We start from the raw sequence: 12,049 nt of genomic DNA on the forward strand, positions 1-12,049 counted from the left end.
AAGTCTCCTCAGCCCTCAGCCTCAGCTCATACGGCCCCCATCCTCCCATCTCGCAAGCCCTGGGGAGAAGCCTTTTTCCCTTAAACTCTTCCGAGGGAGCCCCTAACCTCCAGTAGGATTGACCACAACCCCTGCCCCGACTGGCCCAAAGCAGCCTTGCCAATCTTGTTTGCACAGATCTATCTATCCGCTAGCTCAAAGGGAAAGCAGCATCTGCCTCAATTGTCTGCCCTCTTACACCAGGTTCCGTGCTCAGCACACACTCCCTGAGCGCTTGGTGACTGGATGACTGCATGAACGCAATGGTGGTGCTCATCCAAACCAGCAGCCTGGGAGATGGAGCATGAAGTCTTGTTTTCTCTCTCCCCCTGCTCTGCTGTGCAGGTTTAGGTAACTTCCTTGCTGCTTCTGGCCTCAGGGGGTTGGACTAGATGCATGGGGAGTGGGAAGGCTGCTAACTCCCCAGCATGATAGGATCTGATGGGCTGTTGCTGAGAAGTATACACAGGAACTGCTGTGCAACCCCAGTGGCCCCCACCAAGCCTGAGGTCCAAGCCTTCTCTGGGAATGCCTCTCACAGACTTCACTGGGGCGAGGGCTGGCTGGTGGACTGGTCCGGGGGCAGAGCAGCGCTATGGACACAGCCTTGGACAGGATTTCCTTGGCTCCTCAGAGGCCAGGCAGAGGTTTCCCAGGATTCTGCATGGTGGGAACACCATGAGAAGCTCCCCCAAAGCCTGGCTGTCCTTGCCAGGCCAAAGAAGCTGCAAGAGACAAGCCAGTATCCTACAGCCAGGCTCTCAATGAGGAGAGGTGGTCTCCAAGGCAGAGCACAGATCCAGGGCTCACCTTCTCTGCCATTTGTCTCTGCCCATGAGCACTTCAGCAGCTCAGGAGGTGAGGGGAACTGGAAAGACCTCGCCTCATGTGGGCTCCCCATGGGAGTCATGGTAAACCAGGAGACTTGAGGGGGCAATGTGCAGCCACCCCTAAAGAAGTAGAGCTCTGGAGGCAGGCAGAAGTGTTCTCAGAGCTCCAAAAGTCCAACCCCCTGGGCTACCTCCTCCAGGAAGCCTCCCCTTCCTTAAAGGGAACTCCTTCTTGTGTTCTATGGTTATCCCTTGGCCCCAGGGGCAAGGGCAGAGCTACTGCCATTTATTTGCTTTTCCTGGACCTGGGAGGCAGTTAAGTCTGTGCCTAGCTACTAATTATCCTATAGTACCCTGGTGAGCACCCTCACCCCTACATAGCCCCAGAAAATTCAGTGGGTCCCAGGGGCTCAGTGATTCTAGCCCTCTGGGGCTTGCCATGCCCCCAGCCTCTGCTGCGTTCTTCACCCCACCCCAACGTTCAGGGCCAGGGCTGCTGTGTCAGGAGAACATGCTGTTCTGGGGCTGCCATCCTCAAGAGCCTCCACGCTCTGCCATTCTGCCTGAAGTCCTCAGAAAAACCCTCCCAACCCTCCTAGGACTGTCCTGCTCCCCCACCCCAGTCAGCTTACACCATGCCCAGCATCAGCACCACTGCCTTACTCTCCTTCATCTCCCCTCCTCTCCCACCAGGGCCCGGGCCCAAGCTCTTCCTCCTTGGCAGCTCCCACAGGAATCAGCGCTTGTCCAGGGCTCCCTTGCCCTGTTCTTGGTCAGACCCCACATGCCCACCTTAATGCCCTTGAGTCTCAGCTGGGACGCGCCTACTTCCCACACCTCTCTAGTCTTTGCCAATGGCTCTAAGGGTCTCCATGGACAGGGGCTGTGCCTCCACTATTTGACTCTGGAGGTTCCACCTCCCCCATCAGAATATGTGCTCTCCAAGGGCACTGCCTTCTCCATTAATCTTTGGTCTTTTCAAGTCCAGGGGCTGGTGGCCTGAGGGTCCCTGAGAGCAAGTCTTATATCTCCTATATTGGCCTGGGAGCTCACAAGCAACAAAGACCATGTCTCCCCTTGGACGGTATATGCCTCTTCCTCCAATCAATGGGATCCCTAAGGCAGAAGATGTGCCTCTCCCATTTGACCTGTGTCTCCCCCATCAGACTAGTGGCTCCTAATGGAGCAGACCTAGCTACATAATTCACAGGACCCAGTACAAAGTAAAAATGCAGGGCCCATTATTCAAAACGCACTAAGAATTTTAGGCAGTGACAGGAGAGCATTCAGGCAAAAGCAGGGCCCATCTCAGCACAAGGGCCTGCACACAGGTCCCATTTCCCTAGGGCTGGACTGTGAGGAGAGTACCATGACTCCTCATTGAGGCGGAGGGCAAGGAGCTGAGAGGCTGGAAGGGCACAAAGCCAAAGGGAATGGGGAGAGACCTGGAGGTGAGCAGAGCAGGCCCCCGGCTTAGAGGAGGGGTGCACAAGGTCACCTCCAGGAACAATGGGGCATTCAGGAACAACTGGGCTTCCCAGCAGGGCCCTGCCGCCAGGCTGCGACTCATGCTCCACTCACTGAGTGAGCACTGGCAGGGGCTCAAGTAGGAGAAAGTTGAGGTTGCGGAGGTGGCCGTGGTGGAAACATCTATTTTTACCCAGGCGGGTGGGGAGGTAGTTCAGCGGTGGCTTTGAGTGAGTCCCAGAGCAGCCACCACAGGGGCCAGTGAGGGCCTGGGCTGAGACAGTCATGAGAGAAGGGGGGAGGGCAGCCCATGGCAGCTGGGGGCCACCCAGGTGGCCCACCCGAGCAGCACCCAGTCAGGCCTGGGTGGGCCAAGGAGCAAGATAGCCTCCCTAAAAGAGGCCCAGGAGGGCACTGCATCTATCTCCAGTCTTGCTCTCCCAATGTCACTCAGGTCCTTGCAGCCTGACACAATTAGCCTGGAACAAAGCCAAACACTTGTGGAGCTTAGCCCCCACACCCATGCCAACCCTGATGAAGGACCACCACCCACCTCCCCCCAGGTCCCTGAGGATGCTCTGGCCCATCGACGTCAGTAAGGGTAGAGGAAGAACAGTCTCGGGCAACTTACCCTGATGGGGATGCCTGCTGAGTTACCCACAGTTGGAAGTGGAGTGTGGGTGGGCCTTTAAATAGGGAGCCAAGAGATGTGCTGCTGAAGCCAGGGAGTGAGGCATAACGGGGGAATTTCAGACTCTGCACCAGCCTGGCACCCTGCTTGGGTGGCCCCTACCCAGCCTCTAAGGAGGCCAGCTAGTCCCCGCCACCTGCCCGTGGCAGCCAGCATCTGAGGCTCCCACCTGTCCTTCCTGTGAGGGAGATACTATGTGCTGAGGTGTTTATGTTACGTAAACCAAACCACGCTCATCAAGACAATTTGTGGCTCCCCCTGAGTAATGAAAACTCAAACGCCTTCTTGTGCAGGGCCAGGCTGGGCTCCCAGCCACAAACCCTGGATCCGCTTCACACTCCCAGATTCCTCTGGACCCCGGCCAGCATGGGAGAGGAGGACAGACACCCCCACCTCTGCTCTGCTCACCTCTGCCTACCTTGCTGGGCAACCCCAAGGAAGGCAGGCTCCAGCCCCTCAGGCAGCCTGCTGAGGCTGAGCCAGGGGAGGACACGGGTCCCCTGCCCGGGGCGGGGGTGGGGGGGGTGGGGGACCCCAGCAGCACCTGGAGCCTTGTACTCCACTCTGGGCAGGCGCCCCCTTCCTTTGGGGACAGCCTGCCATCCACAGGCCACAGACCTCACTCCACAGCACCTCTTCCGGATTCATCACCTCTCTGACAAAATAGCAAACACTTCTCTAGAGTTGCCTTCCGGCCTATCACTGCTTTTAGGTGAGAAAGTTGGGGGCAGGGGTCCTGGGGCAGGAGCTACCCCAGGGGTGGAGAGGAGACAATTGAAAACAACGTCCACACATGGCTGCACTGCTTGGGTCCCACAGAGCCCTGGGACGGATGCCATCTCTATCGTTGTCCTTAAGGCCGGGGCCCTTGGAGGTGTGCAGTGCACAACCTGGGCAGCCTCCTCATGCAGCCCTGTCAGCTTCTAAGGAACGAGGGGCAGATCTGGGCTCCCCCCGGGGGCATCACTCATGCTTTATAGGTCTTCTGAACAGACCTGAGGCAGTCCCCTAACGAGTCCTGCCTGTTCCATGGGGCCCAGCAGATTGGGATCTAGCTCATAAACCACAGAGGTCTGAGTGCAGACAGCCGATGGGAGGAAAGAAGGCGCTGGCCCCAGCCACCAGCTGGGGGGAGGGGGGAGGAGGCTGTAGACAAATGGTTTTTACACTTTGAGTTAATGAGGGTCAGGCAGGGGCACCCACTGGCAGGAGAGGATAAATGAGAGGAAAAGTTGGGGGAAGGGGCAGGAGGAGGAGGGGAGAGTCTCCAAATAAGGGAGGTGAGCGGAACACTTAACGCAGTCATAAAAACCTCTTAGAGACACACACACAAAGAACGGGTCAGCCCCACACAAGCTTCCAGAGCCCTGCTGCGTGCCAGGCCTGGTGCTGGAGGCTGTGGGGCAGCTGTCTCCAGCCCCCTTACTAGCAAACCCCTGTCGGTGGAGAGTCTGCACTCCCAACCTATTTCTCTCCCCATAGGCTACATATAGTACGACCCGCATGAGTCCGTTCCTCAGGGCACACTCTGTGCTGAGGACAGGGTCTGGACCGGGTAAGGGACATGAACCCTGATCAGGGGCCTATCTCCTAGTCCTTGTGATGGCTCAGTTCGCATCACTGACTTCTTGTCAGATCTAATGAGGTGCTTGCTTTCTAACCTCCTGCTGCAACCGGTCAGATGAGCCCTTGCTGGGGTAGAAGATGTGTGCGTCAGCTCTGCGGGCATCTCTGCTTTGTGTGGTTAGCTTGCCCTCGGCCTGCTATCCTCTTCTGTTCACGTCGTTAGCTTACCTCCCAGCAGTGTTCCATGGCAGGAGTCTTTCTAAGCCTTGGGTCACTTCTGGGAGGCCGGATCCTGTGATCTGCAAATCCTCTTAAGCAGGCTCACATGGAAAGCTAATACATGGGAAGCTGATAAACAACGGTGATACTCCCAAGTACCCCTTCCCTCAGGACACCTATTTACCTGACGTAAAACCTGTACCCATCTGTCCCATGGCATAAGAGGAGTCCAGGATGGATCTGAATATAACATCCTGGGAAAGGGCAGTAGCTTCGATTTTGTAAGTATTCTCTTCTCCTACACCAGCAAAGGGTCGTGTGCCTCCTGAGGTCCCCGGAGCCCACCGCCAGGGTAGGGGGAAGCAAAGGGGTGGAGGAAACATTTTATATCCCCTTAGAGACTTGGTAGGAGAAGCATCTACCATGTGCCACATTCTCCATTCCTGTCCTCTGGCCCTCAGGGTGACCCTCCAAAGGGGAGCTACGACCGCTCCGCATCTGGTGGTGGGGAGAGAAGCCAGAGAGGTGGGACTCAAGTTCAGGCTGACCCAGATAACCACAGTGACGGTCAGCAGGGTGGTGAGGGCCCTGAGGGAGGGGCTGAGGCTCTGAGCCCACGCTTCTGGATGCATCAGAGACAAGGGAGGTCTGCCACAGTTGGTGATGCTCCGACCGACTCCCTCTTCCTGCCCCGACCTACGCTCCCATTCCCCTGGGGTCCTCACCTGACACACCTCACCACCTCCCCGCCTCCAGAGCTTTCCTGTCAAGCTTTCTGGAGAATCAGCCACCTGCAGACTCAGGACTCTCCCCTGAGGGCAGGTGATCCTGCACTCCTCATCCTGTGTATTCATTTCCCCTACCAGCCTTCCTAAGCCCCACCCCAGCCCCCAGCCCCCAACCTCAGGTCTTTGGAGGCAGCCTGGAAGCCTGGAATGGCCTTCTTCCATGAGCAGCACTGACTGTGGACAGCTGGAGGGAAAACCTAGTTTTCTTAGTGAATCCTCTTTCCTGAGTCTTCCCAGGGATTCAGCCTCTGCCTGGGGGTGGCTGAGAGACCTAAAGGACCCGTGCCCTACAGAAGGAAGCGTGGCCCCACACGCTCAGCCCAGACCCCTGTCCTGACCTCTGGCATCCTGAGGCATCTTACCCCACCTCCTATCTCAAGGATGCTTCAAGGCACTTCAAAATAGCCTCCCAGAATGGCTAGTGAAAAGCCCTATGGACAAGATGTTCCAAAAGAGAAGAAAAAAAGGAAAGTACCAGAAGTCTATCAATAAGGACCTGGCTAAATAAACTATGGCTTATCCAAATGATAGACTATCACAGAGCCATAAAACCATGGTGCAGCGCACACTCAGTGATGTGAATGGAGAGTCATGGTAGAGTGGTTACAAGCCACCGTGTACAGTGAGATCATGTTCTTTAAAAATACTAGCATATATTTCATACTCACATGGAAAATTCTAGAGATACCTATGTGCCAACAGTGGTTCTTTCTGGGTAATGGGATTAGTGGCTCTTTTATACTCTTCCTGTTGCTAGCCGATTTCTCAAATTTCTATAATGAACGTATAATACTTCTGTAATAAGACAAAAACCAATAAAAGCTATTTTTAAAAATAAAATAAATAGTCACCCTTGCCCATCTGGAAATAGTGTGTTGCCCAAATCCCCAGCAGGGGTTAGAGTGGGCAGCGAGGAGTGTGAACGCTGGAAGCATTTCTCCAAGTAGCGGACCATGGGAAAGAAGATAGCCAAGGAGGCTGTGTGCCACACTTAGCCTCGCCTGGGGTGGGTGGGGGCACCCACTTCTTTCCTGGCCAGGGCGGACAGGAAAGGAATAGAGGGATAGGAATGGAGTGACGACTTGCTCAGAGCCCGCCTTCCCTGGCCCGGAAGAGTTGAAGACGAGCTGTATGAGAGATGACAGGCAGCTCCCAAGCAGTGAACAGCATGACCAGGCCAGCAGGCCGAACCCCCTCCCGCCTCAGGGCTTCGCACCCTCTGCCTGGAAGGCGCTCACCCACGTTTTGCACGGCTCTCTCTCAGTTCAGCCAGGCTTTACTCTGATGTCCTCTTTTGGGAGGGAGGGCTCCCCCCCATGGGAAGGGCCACTCCCCGCTCCTCACTTTCATTTCCTCCCTCTGCTTTATTTTTCCTCTTCTCGTCCCTTCTCACTACCTGCAATTGTTTGTTGTCCGGCCCCCCGACTGGGAGCTTTGACAAGGGCCAGGGTTCTGTGCTCGGAGCAGAGCCTGGGCTCACTTCACAGGCCACCCCCACGCACGCAGATCGCCCTCCTTGCTTCCGGGCCCACCCATCGGGAGGGGGCTCCGGGCCAGTCGAGGGCCTGGGCCTGGGCCTGGCGCGCGGGGAAGCAGTGTGGGAAGAGCGAGCTGAGCCAGCGCGGCGGGACCTGCCCCTCATTAGCAGCTGTGGGGCCGGAGTCCCGGTGTTCTGGGCTCTCAGATGGGGTTCAAAAGAGCTGCTTCTCACAGGTGAGGATTGAAGGGGACCGTGTGCCTCGTAGAGCGCCTGCCTGGCAGTTGGCGCTCCGTAGCCGAGGGCTGCCCCTCTGAGCAGCCTCCAGCTTGCTCCTCACCCCAGAGCTGAGCCGACTCTGGAGGCCCCCCCGCCCCGGCCCCCTCCCCAAGCTTCCCGACCCCGACCCCGTTGGGAGCCACGGGAGAGGAGAGCTGCCGGCAGGGCACGGCTCGTCCTGGGTGCTGGGTGCGGCCGCCTGACAGCCTGGCCCGGTGGGAGGTGAGCCCGGCATCTGGGACAGCCCGATTGTGGTGTGCAGCCGCCCCCACACGGTCCTTGGGGGCAGGGACCCCAGCTCCGACGGCTGGCACCCACCGACCCGGGCTGACACGGCCACCTTCCCTCTCCCTCCATCTCCGTCTCTGTCTCTGTCTCTCTCTCTCACACACACACTACACACACCCCCACCATACACACACCGCACAAACACACCCACATATACCATGCACACAACACACACACACATGCACACACAACACACACATTATACAACACACACCATGCTCAGAACGCAGACCCCGCGGACGCACACCCCTGGCTGCCTGGCTGCCCTCCCCGGCCTCCTCCCTCCTGTTCTCCGTGGTGGAGGTGTTCCCTCAGGCCCATTTTTCTCATTCTTCTGGCAGCCTGAGCCTAACTGTGAAAATCCAGCTCTCCCTGGCCAGGACTGGGTTATGTAAGAGGCCCCAGAAGCCCTGGGGGAGGGGCAGGCCGAGCCTCGACCTCCAGTGCGGTGCGGGCAGCTCTCAGCTCAGGGTCCCAGGGCCATTTCTACCTGCCTGCCCCTCCGGCCTCAAACTCCCTACTGCCCACACACACAACACCCTCATGTGAAATCCAGTCTCCGCCGATCCACCCATCCTCTTTCAAAACCAGCTTCATCTGACCTTCTTCAGGAATTCTCATGGACTCAAACACTCCCAAGCGCCCCCATCCCTGCAACCCCCGAAGGTTGCCTCCAAAAGAGTGAGAGGACGAGGCAGTGGTCACAGAGAGCACCGCCCCTCAGACTGAGGGGGATGCACTTCAATCCTGGTGTGGGCCAGACAGGACGTCCCAAACCTCCCACAACCCGAAAAGAGGGTGTCAGGAGAGGCTGTTCACACTCCCCGACCCCCAGCAGGCTTCTCGAGGGACACCCTTGGGCTCCCCCCATCTCGAGGCCAGCTTGCTAGGTAAGCTCCTGATTGCGTGGGGCTGAGGGAGCTGGGTCCAGCTCCCAGGAGCAGACCCTTGTTAATGGAACTCAGAAAGGGGTGGATAAACCAAAACGCCAGTGTGGAAGGGATCAGCGAGTGGCACAGCTAGCGTCGGCGCGATCTGCGATCTACACACGCACTCCCTGTAAGCAGGCCTGCGCTGGAAGCCAAAACAGCGTCAGAGGTTTGCCCACAAATGGGAAGGAAGAGGGATGGATTCAGCGCTTCATAGCCTCGGGGAATAGCAAGCCTCGCCAAGGGGCCCCCTAGCCAAGTCTCTCTTCCCTGGACACAGTCAAGGTGGGTGTCTGAGACTCACACTTTTCTCTCTAGATGGGTGAACATGTGCTGCATGAAGGCTTGCCAGGCCTTGGGACCAGTCACCTCATCAGGGAGCCTCTGCCAGCCTCCGCTCTGGTCCCGCATGCTGTCATTTCCCAGCGCAGTTCCGAGGGCAGCTCGGTTTCCGCCAGTTCTGTGTCGGTTCTTGGATGGCACCGTGCTGCTGCCCCCAGGTTCGATCCGTGTGGGGGATCCAGGAATGATTGCAGCTCTTTCCTGGATCCTGGACAGCAGGGAAGGGGAATGAGGGTATGGATCAGTATCCCCTGCCCTGCTCCATTTTCCAGGCTCAGCCACGCACTTACTCGTCCCTTCATTTCAGTAGCTGGCAGAGAGTCATAATTGAATTTGCAGTAGGGCTGAGAATGAAGAAAGAAAACCCTTTACATGTCTGGGATTAATTTATCCCTGATGATGGCCACATTCACACGCTCCTTTCTGCTTAGGTTTCCAGAGCGTTCTGGCTGACAATGGGAAACACACACACAGAGAAAGCATGTGTGCCCTGAGTGCACGCTGGGAGTGTGCGTGTGCCTGCATTCGTGACTGTGTCTGAGAGCGCAGGGCTTCCTGGGTGGGTCTCAGCATGACGGATGCAGCCGTCTGCCTGAGTGGGCCTGCATGGGGCAGAGGGCCTCCAGCATGCACATCCATGGGCACCCAGTCTGGTCATTTGTGGGCAACTCTCCCCCAGCTCACCCAAAACCCAAGTAGAGTAACTGAGGCCATGCTGCTTCGCTATGAAAGGAAAGCCTGGACACGGTGGCCAAGACAGGATGGTGCAGTGGGCACGGCCCGGGGATCAGGGCAGCTGCACAGCTTCTCCCACTCCCTGTTCTCATTCAGAGAGCAGCAAGCCAGTACCCTCGGGGCAGAGAAATGGGGTTACCATCATCCCCACACTGGAGAAGCCCCCACCAAGAGGGGAGCCATCTCCAACCTGCCCTGTCTTCTTCTGTAGTGTTCTCACTACTCCCCAAAATCCAGGTCAGCCCAGAGCTCCTTTTTAAAACAAATTTGAGTGCTCATTATGCATCATCTTGGGTCCTCCCTGCAATACCCTGTGAGGGAAAGCCACCATCATTCCCTGTTTCAGATAAGAAAATAGAGACCTAGGGGTAAAGTGACTTGTCCAAGATCACAAAGCTAAGTGGCAGAGGCAGCGCTTGAACCCCTGTGTGCCTGATTATAAAAGCCACATTCTGGCCATGGGGACTAAGAAGGGCACTTGTGACAAGCACCAGGTGTTGTATGGAATTGTTGAATCACCATATTGTACACCTGAAACTGAATCACACTGTATGTCAACTACCTGAAATTTAAATAACAACTTTAAAAATTAAAAAAATAATAAAAGCCACCCTCTAGTAAAATCTCTTTTGACCAGGGATCTGTCAGCCTGGGAATCCTTTTATAGACTGAGGAAGCCTTTTGGTCCTTGAAGCTCTGCTCCCAGACAGTGTCTTACAGGTGAGTTTGGGTCTCCTCAGTGGGAGTGCTCAGAGGACAAATCTCTGCATTCCCACTTCCAGGGAGACCCTTGAGGGGGTCCTTCCTGGGGGTTTCAGGCAGCATTATCCTCTGCCTTCCCTATCCTGAAGGATCTCTTGACAGCTTCTTCCTGTTCTCTGGACAGTGAGCAGGGGTGGCAAAAGTGCTCGAGGAAAAACAGAAGAAAATGTAGATGGCAAAGAGGTAGAGGATACTAGACTTACTCATTATAAGTGTGAGTGATTTCTTTGTGGATTTTGGTCTTTTGTCTCACCCTTGGTTCTTGGTCAAGTTCCTTCAGAGAAGATCCCAGAAAATCACTGCTGAAGCCAACAGTAAAGGGAAGAGTTTCCTACATAGGCCTGAACCAGCAGAGGGATGGAATGGGCCCAGGAGGCTGGGGGTAGGGGCACAGGTGAGCTCCCGGAGGGCCCCACAGTGGTCCCCTCGGCCTGCAGGAGGAACGGGCAGTCAGGTTCTGGCCCTACATTGATCATGGAAACATGGAGAACTGGTCGGGGGTGGGGGCAAGCACCGAGGCCCTCTGCCCAGCCGCTGAACCAATCACTGCCCCCAACTACACACACACACACACACACACACACACACACACACACACACAAGCCAGGACAGCAGAGTGAAGGGACATGGAACCAGGGTCATCAATGGAACCTACAATGAACTACTGGGTTATGAGGGAAATGTGACATGGGGCTTCCCCAACTGGATTGATGGAGGGAAACCAGTGCAGGGGACTTGTCTCTCTCCTCCTCCCTTCCTCTGCTTCTGCCAGGATGAGCCTGGGAGCCCATGGGGAGGACAGAAGGGCTCTGGCCCCGGAGGAAGGAAAAGACAGCTGAGGAAACACTCCAGTAGTTGCGTGAGGTGCTGGCCTCTTTCCTGTCCCCACTGCCATGGTCTTCCTGTCTCTGCCTGTCCCTCACCATGACTGTGTCTCTCTACATCTGTCTCATCTGTTCTCTCTTTTACACACACACACACACACACACACACACACACACACACACACACCATGGAAAACTGAGACCAAAACAAAGGCGGGGAAATGGTATGAAAGTCCCACCGGGCCAAGCCACAGGGACTAGGAGCTGCAGCTGGTTGTCCCTGAGGAAGGAACAGCGGTGACTGGAAAAGGAGGGAGAGGGAAGCAGCGAAGCTCCCTGGTCATGTCAGTGGCTCCACCGCCGGTTAAGGTTGAACAGGTCAGGCCGACCCGGACCCTCCCCAGTTGTCTTCTGCAAGCAGGAAACTTTTCCTGAGCTGTCCCCGTGCCCCTGTCGGGGGATGCCCACCTGGCTCCTCTGGAAATCCCGTAATCCTACATTTATGAAACACATGGAGAGAGGATTGAGACACGTGTGGGTTCCCTAGGGGTGGAGGCAAAATGGGGAGGGGAGTGTGGGCCCCGGGGCAGGCCAGGGCTATGCTTACAGCTCCCTCGGTCCATCCCGCCTCCCTGCCACCCCTGCTGGGCCATCCACACAGTCTAGGAAAGGGAACAGAAAACGGTGTGTGCGTGTACGTGTGTGTGAGCACGCATGAACGCAGAACACCTCTCTCCAAAACACCATCAGAGAAACCAAAGGTGGGGAGCTGAGTATTCTGAATACAAAAGGCTTATCGAGTTTTCCCGAGCC

Source organism: Canis lupus, chromosome 17 (assembly GCF_011100685.1).
Source record: "Canis lupus familiaris isolate Mischka breed German Shepherd chromosome 17, alternate assembly UU_Cfam_GSD_1.0, whole genome shotgun sequence".
NCBI classification, from domain to species: Eukaryota; Metazoa; Chordata; class Mammalia; order Carnivora; family Canidae; genus Canis; species Canis lupus.